This window comes from Pseudorasbora parva, chromosome 16 (assembly GCF_024679245.1).
Source record: "Pseudorasbora parva isolate DD20220531a chromosome 16, ASM2467924v1, whole genome shotgun sequence".
Classification (NCBI taxonomy): Eukaryota; Metazoa; Chordata; class Actinopteri; order Cypriniformes; family Gobionidae; genus Pseudorasbora; species Pseudorasbora parva.
This window is the reverse complement of record NC_090187.1, coordinates 34,973,194-34,981,843: the sequence shown is the minus strand read 5'-3', so window position 1 is coordinate 34,981,843 and position 8,650 is coordinate 34,973,194. Positions and strand designations below refer to the sequence as shown.

General features: G+C 34.6%; 1 protein-coding gene across 4 annotated transcripts in view; it reads left to right on the top strand.

Annotated features, from left to right (window-relative positions):
- The first annotated feature begins 1,980 nt into the window (after positions 1 to 1,980).
- The window catches only part of megf11 (multiple EGF-like-domains 11), a 147,894-nt gene continuing 141,224 nt past the window's right edge, over positions 1,981 to 8,650 (top strand). For all 4 annotated transcript variants that reach the window (XM_067420483.1, XM_067420484.1, XM_067420485.1 and 1 more), the window contains exon 1: positions 1,981 to 2,191. The gene's annotated coding sequence lies outside the window, so the exon portion shown is untranslated. The remainder of the gene's footprint in view (positions 2,192 to 8,650) is intronic.

Below are 8,650 nucleotides of genomic sequence, written 5' to 3'. Positions count from 1 at the left end.
TTTGATAGGCTCCCCCTGTGATTTCAAAAAGCAGATCTGGATAATTACTGAATTTGCATTTAGGTATGCAAGAAATAATGTCCTCTTAGGATCATCAGATATTATTAAAATTGAAGAGTTGTCAAATTATAGATGCATGAAAAAGAGTAAGCAAAAACAGAAAATATTTATTAGCTGAAATTGATCCACTGTTATAAATGTGCTTGTTTTTTCTCTTTTTTGTGACTGAGAAGGTCCTTTTTATTCATATTCAGTATACATATGGAATCTGTAAAGGGCTTTACTTGCACAGATAATATAAGATCTTTTATTGCCTTTTTGTCTTGTCTTTGAAAGTTTTTAAGATCTGTTAAAGTATGGGCCCTGGATATCAGGACTCTGCTCCTAAATGGAGGCATTCATTTACTCGGACTGATAAAGAGACTGCTATGTATTTTATTATTATCAATAAACATAGACAAATAGTATAAAGTAAGAAGGGTGAAAATTATAACCTAATCAACACAATAACCTAGATTTACTTCATTATTTTATGATTTTATGACATTAAAATCTCCATGAAATCAAATTTGATCATTCCTAGTCTTACGGAATAATGCAGTATTTATCTAGAATAGATCTTTTTTTTTTTAAACTCACATGCTCTCCTAATCTTTAATGCATTCGTGCCACGGGTTTACTGGCACATCATTAGGCCTACCTAAATATTAATATTGTCTGAGAAGCCGTTGCACTCCGCTATGTCACAATATTGAAGAAAAGACAAGCAACTTATGTTGACAAAGATATTGTGTGTAAATAACATCCACTGAAAAAGGTTTCAAAGTGAAATGGATGAAAACATTAGGCTATATTATAAATCATTGTTGTTTTTCTGCATTCTTTCAAAGTCCTTTTAAAGTCAATATAACACACTAAATTGCAACCCATATTTATTTCCGAAATTTGTAGTCTATCAGATAGCCTAAAGGATCTGTAGCATGGGGAATTGATTGGATTGTTAAAAAGTGGTTCCCAGTGAATCACAAAAGCATAATACCATAGCCTACATGTACTGTCGGACATACCTATACGTGTTTTTTTTTTTTTTTTACACAGGCCTACAATTTGCCTATAGTATGGGAAGTATGCATATTACTATTTTACACCAATTGGTTATTTGAAGCACACTTTTTCCTTTGAGGAATTTGAGTGAACATTCTACTTAGGTTACAATATTTATTGTACAAAATAGCAAAGAATAATCCATTTGGCCACAGCAGGGTTTTCCAAACTGGGGTCCAGGGGTCCACCAGAAGGTAAGTAGCATAATGGGTCCCCAGAAAATTTCAAAGAATAAAAGGACAAGGCAAAACATATTCTAAATGTTATAATTTATAAATGTTTGTCTCCTTTCTTGTCATATACTTTACAGAATTGTATATGTTTGTGCCTTTTCTCACTAGTCCCGTTTATCTGGTTTGCTGGGGTTGTAAGGCTGTATAGGCTAGGCTACTTAACGCAGTATTTAAACTGCTTACATCCATTTATTGTGAAAGTTGCTTAGGCTATATATAGGCTACAAATAATTTTTAATTGAAAATGTTCTTCTTCAGGTTTATACATCCAACATAAAGTAGGCTATATCCGACTTAAGTTTGAAAACTCAATATCTTGGAACAAATATCTTGAAGACAGGTGCTAGCTACTGTTTTTCTCTCTCTCGAATAATTCCTCACAGGATAAGGAATATGTAGCCTAAATATTCAGATTCAACGAGGACTCAATTTTTTTAATAGGCTATTTACTGTATTTACTAAAATTGTGGTTTTGCCTCAAGATTAACAGTAAAAGTTCACCGAGAACTATTTTATCACCACATAAACGTGTGTGTGTGTGTTGTTTACAAGTGCTTGCAGTTTCAGCACCATGATCTCTGACGTCACGTGAGTTTAAAATGAGGCCGCGCGAGAGGCAGAAACATTCGGCAACAGTGTCGGTTACAGAGGATGAACCGCAGCGCAACGCTCTGACAACATTGGGCAAATAACGAGAACATTCCGTCGTATGTAATAAAACACAGCCCAGGACTCTTCTTCATATAGTCTGCAATAAATTACCTACGAGAAAGTGGAGAGTTTGATTACGAAGACTATGGACGAACAGCAAGAAGCGATTCAAGATCAGGGAAAGTAAAACGGACCGGGAGAAGGTAGGTAACGTTAGGCTACATATATATATATTGTATTTCGCTTTTAAAACCTTTTTAGCCTTTAACTTAGTAGTATGCTACAGTGTAATATGCAATAAAATAATCACATTGGTAAAATTGATGTAGGCTACGCACTGTATGAACCATAAGCTGTTAAGAATGTAAATTTCTGATTGATTTGCATTGCTAGTTTCTCCATGTCTTATTTACACATTTTAGCTTTAGACGAGTTTATAAATCTATCATTTAAACATTATGATTCAAGCATATCCTAATTTAAGATTATTTAACTGGTCAGTGAATTTACATATATAGCCTATTAATGATAGCCTACTCATTAATAGGCTAATTATACGACATTTGTTGTCATTATGTAAGCTCGCCAATGTAATTAAATAAAATGTTTAATAGTTAATTTACCTGTAGGCTACTATTCTTAATCATGTCATTTTAGCTCATTTTTTGGTGATGAGATCGATTATGTTAGCTGTCAATTTTGGTCAACCTACATCGCTGCAGTCTATAGCCTATTTATTCAACGTGATAGATTTTCTCCAAACTGTACAGTACAGTTATTCAGCCAGTGTCTTCGTTCAGTTCAGCCTTTTCTGGCTTTAATTGTTTTTGCTGGGGATTGGTTATAAAATAAAACTAAATGCGTTGTCGTTTATGTCAATAAAATAAAATATGCTGACTTAATCTATCTTTATTTCACAGTGTTGTTAACTGAATCTTTTGCTAATTGCACTAAATGCAACACTATATTATATTACGTTGAACCACTGTCGGTGAAATCTAGTCTAGACCACAGTAATTCACAAGGGTTGTAACTGTAACGACCTCATTGTAAAACACTTACTGGGATTCATAAAACGAGTTTATGTATGCTAATTAAGACTGACAAATACGTCACGCATTTATAATATATGCGAGTTACTGTTGTTTTCTATCAAAGGCACAAAGCATTTAAGACGAGACGATGCACTGTTCATCCGGGATCGTCTTCTTTCCATTTATTACTTTTGGTTGAAAGTTTTGGGGCCCACTAGATGGCTCTGTTGAGCAACCTGACAGCCTTATTGAGCTGTTCAGCCCCCCCGGTGCATAACCAAACAGATGCAGTCCTGTAAATATAGAAATATAGCAGGTTTAGAAGATATAATAATCATTTTTTTCACCAGCAGCAACATTCCTTCATACAAACAAGCTCTATATAAAATATAATTGATTGACACTTTAGTGTTCATTGTCATACATAAGATTGTTTACATTGATGTGTTCTGTTTTGTTGGACATCATTTGTATTTGATTTGACAGCGTGTATCATTTTTGAAATGTGTGGACATAAAGATTTTCCCTGCCTGAGCTTTCCAGGTTGTTAGATAGTTGCTTTCTGGCTGTTAAACCAAGTGAAATGTCTCATAACATCAGCACTATTGACTTTCTCATTCCAAACTAATGTCATATAGATGACTGATGGGTTTCCTTTATGATGTAAGATAAGCTGCATGTTCCGATAATTGACACAAAAGTCAGAGGTTAGATTTTTGTTCAAAGTGTGTGTGACCTGCATTAAGTTCAGAATGTGGTGAAACATTGTGGATTTTGTTGCATGCACACTTGCACAGCAAATGATCGGAGTTTTGTCTGACTTAGAATTTCAAGGTTTGTTCCTCAGTCTAGCAAATCTAAGGCTGTGTTCGCCTGCATGTTGGTTGGTCTGCTTGCCTAGACTGCATTACAGCCATCTGTCAAAAAGTCATAAATGTACTTTGCCAATACAGTAATGCAGCTTTTGTTTTCAGTCGTGAGCTTTTAGCCTAATTAAACAGCAGTCTTGTTGAGAAGATATTCATTAGTTGGCTGCTATTTATTCTGCCCAATTATTTCTTCAAGACAAACTAAATACGGCATTGTTGTGTTTAGTTGCAACCCTCCTAATTTTTGGCATATTGTAAAAATTGCACTGAAAATTTGAAAGCAGCTCAGTCTAGTCAAGTTATTCCCTGCACTGTTTGCTAGTAGATTTAAAAGGTGAAAAATGTGCGAAACTGTTTAACCATGAGATTCAAATTTTATTTCACCGTATATCAGCACAGGCACTACAATTGAATCATTAATAATACAACGGCAACAATATCTAAATAAATGATGCAATCGATTTGCGAGATTTGTGATTTAGTGCAAATATGAAAATAATGAGAATGTCTGATGATGTTGACTACTTGTACCACTTATCTCGAGTTCAATATGACCTTGATGTGCTGTGTTATGAGTCCTGGGACGTTGTTGTCAAGCCTAACCCTCTGTGTGACGGAGCAAGCATGTGTGTAAGGGAGACAGGAAGCTCAACAATGAGAGACTGAGCGCTGCTTTGTGCAGCACCACTGACCTGTGAGCCCTGATTCGTCCTGACAGCACTTAATGACAGGGAAGCAGGGGCATTTTTGGTTTAATTTTCTGATCTGTTTTGCAAAGTGAAGCTTGAGCCAAGGGCAAAGAAATCTTTTGGCTTTTTTCAATGCTATGTCGTCGCCTGTAGAGTTTCCAGTTTCCAGTCTAGTAAACCTTTTCAGCTGGAAATCCTGATGTTTTCTTCAATCAATAGTCTTAATTAGTGCTGATTAATGAAGGAACACTGGCTGTGCATTGCTAATAGTTGTCTGAATTCCCAAGGACGAAGCACTTTCTGCGTTTCCTGGCATTTTAAGTTTTGAATCAAATTTAAATGTATGACATGCTTTTGTACATTTCCGACAGATTTAGGCCTGAACATTTTTTAAATAACCGATGAGATTTGTTTTAATTGGATAGGTATTGGAGCTGGTGAATTGAGGAATAGGAGCAGTTTTCAAATTAAGGTTTCATTAGTATTCTGTGGCTATACTGACTCGGATCAATGCAGAAAATGAGCTGCGTCCTTTTGTTTTAGTATTCAGATTCGAAAAGATTATTTATTTTAATTTAGTCTGGTTGAATGTGATCGCAACAACATAAATTTAACATTACTATCACAAGCTGTTTGCTTATTTTCATATTTTATGTCAGTTTCAGCCTTTGCATGGAACTTGTTAGAGGATTTAGATGTTAAAATAAGAATGAGATTAAAATAAAATAAAAATGAAATTTGTGGTGATATGTCATATGTGTTTTACCAAAATTGTGTGTGTGAAGGTAATCTTTAGTGTTTAGCTAATTGCTTTATAAACTATGAAATGGATTTGTTTTGTTGTGACCCTCATCCGAGTCTTTGCTTAGTCTCCATTGGTGTAAGTTTGCTAATTTTCATGTAATTTTTGTGTCTTAATTTTTATGACTGACACAAACATGGATAGAGAAAGAATGGAAGAGATTCTCTATTCCCTCTGTTCTGTGGGGCGTTTTGACACAACACACGTGGAGTGTTGCCTTGCCTAGGCCTATCATGTAAACACATTTTGCTGGACAAGAAATTTGCCAAGAAATTATTGTGATAAACGATAATATTGTTGTTCTGAGACCATTTTCATCTAAAATAATGATAATGGCATAATAATGCAGGCACACCTTTTCAAATATCAATAAACTTTCTAAAGACTATTTAGCACTGAAAACGATTTTTTTTTAAAATATTCACAATTAACAAAACAACCAAAAACAATAAAAACAATGGACTCTCAGTCTGTTTAAAAAAATGCATTAAATAAATACCAAAAATAATAAATAAAATGGATGAAAACTGCACTGGAAGATTGTGTTTTAGGAGCATATTAGGGGTGGCATGGTTCACAAAACACACAGTTTGACTCATATCACGGTTTTCGGTTCTCTTCTTGTTGTTATTTTTTCTTTTAATTGTTAACACTAAATTTACTTCAGCGTATGATATATAGCTTAATATTCCACAATTTAGTATTTAAAAAATTGTTATATGATGTAATCATTCACAAACTGAACTTGATTTGACCATCTCTGAGGAAAGATAGGTGAGATTTTGATACAGTAAGAGAGAAGACATTTATGACATGCTTTTCATTTATTTCACGAGTTTGTGTGCCCATATAATCTTAGTGAAAGTGGTAAACAGATTTGGCTTGCTGTCTGCTATAGAGGGGCTCGGAGAGGATATTCTACCCGAGCTCCGATTGCCCCCCTATAACAGACAAATTGAATGAATAAAATAACGAATGAATGAGTCATTTATATAGCGATTTCATATGTACTACTGTACACCCAAAGCGCTTTACACTCGTGTCAGGGATCTCTCCTCAACCACCACCAGTGTGTGTACAAAATTGTACAAAAGGAGGAGCAGGGGAAGCTGCTGGTTTTATACCTTGGTATTAATTGAAAGATTAGATGGGCGTACTCCTCCCAAAATTACGTTTATTAACTTCACTTGGCAAACAAATGGAGAATATAATAATATATAAAAATGTGCCTTATGTGCCTTTTAGCACACAGATTGAACTGAAGAATAAACTTGCATTTATCCAACTGCCAACATCAGAGTAGCTTTAAGCCTTGTTTATACTCGACGCGTCCGCACGAGCACGAGTCTGCGCATGGCAAAAATGACGTCAGCGCGAGTGCGCGAGACCCTATGGCGAGTCTCCATTTCGCTTGCCGGGTTGCACGTCAAATTTAGTAACTTTGCATGCTCCTCCACAACAGTTTTTGTTTTCAACACAAATTAGTTTTTAATGTAATATCACTTCGATCTATCTTAGTGGCAAGGAAACGTTAGGGTAGTGAGGTACAAATGCTATGTGTTTACTGATGTATATGTTAGTTCATTGACAGATTGATGTTACAGCTAATGCTAATAAAAACTTTTTATCTGTAAATGTAGGCTTGTTAGTGATGCGTAACGCTATCTATGCAGTGTTATAACTGTTACAACACAAATTTGTTTTTGACAGTAACAGACACCGTAATAAACCATCTACAAAAGTGTAGTGCTACCACATTAGAGAGTTAGTTCACCCAAAATTTTTATTTATGTCGTTAATGACCCTAATGTTGTTCCAATATTTATTAACCTTACTGTACTATGAAGAAGGGTGAGGCTGAAAGCAATTGAAGCAGAAGAAGGCACTAGATCGATATTAGACATTGAAAAACATGGTACTTGCAGAAAATATAGATAACAAGATTTAAACAATAATACTAAATGTGTTGAGCTATATAACAATTATTAGTTTTCGGTTGATGAATGTATCCAAACAGTTACTCATCTGTCCAATTAAAAATAATATATTAAAGCATCTTTGGTTTTTCCACGGTTTCTACAAAATAAAAATCAAGGAAATCAAGGATAACAGGTATGATGTAATTTATAGGCGACGCACGAACATGGTCCGTGTCTTGGTTAAAATAGCTTATTTCTCTGGATTTTAAACATTCTTGGGAAAATTTTAGATAATGTATACTATAAATCAACAAACTATATAACATTGTTCTAGTGGTTTTTGGATATTTTAATCCAAAAATCTTACATATTGTGCCTTTAAAATTAAATTGTGATATTGCTTAGTGTGAAAACACTTCAATCTGAACATGAAAGTAAGATTTTCAAGCTCCATTTGTGAAAAGTGGCCAACCATCAAAAATCTATACATTTGTAAGAACATATAGGTTGATAATTAATCTGACTGTCTTTGTAAACCATAAAATGATGGATGAAACCGCAGTAAATTTGAATGAGAATGGATGGATCTTTTTCTAAATTGTTATGGGCATATAAAATATGACCCATCGTTACTCCACTGAGTTCACTTACGGTAATTAGGCTATACATGTCTGGTAATATTTTTAACAATTGATTTGTTTGGAGGTTCTTTTCAAAACGAAACATAAATTCAATCATCTGTTTTATTTTACCATAACAAGGTATTCAATATTTCCTAGTATTCAATATCTGATTTGATGTAAACAACAATTTATATAGGTCAAATCTTGTAGAGAACTGATAGTAGCCTATAACTATAGCTCACACTGTGTATACATTAACACTATAATGTATTTTATTGTGCATAATATAGAAACATTGGAAGCTATTGCAATAGCACTGAAGACTCAGTAGAGGAAACCTTCAGTGGCATAGACCTGACCTTTATTCTGCAAATCAAGCTTTTTTTCTTAATGAGCTGCCTGATAGATGTTATTTTAGCCAAAACTTATTGAACATTTTACATTGACCAAATACCCTGAGGTCAGTGTGGGGAGCATTAAGAAATGTTAATGAAAAATATAAAGCCATTAGCTGAGCCTTCTTGGGTCAGCTTCTGTTTCGTAATTGAAAACCTTGATGTATGTTTCTCGTTTCCTCTGGTCGTGTATACAGATCAAGGACAGCCACAGTTTTCTTAACAGTATGTATTGTCCCTCCCTTTTCCACGTCCTTGTCTCCTGAACTCTGTATATTTTCACTTTAGACTATACTGTGTTGCATGTCAGCATGCCTGTCTCAGTATGGCA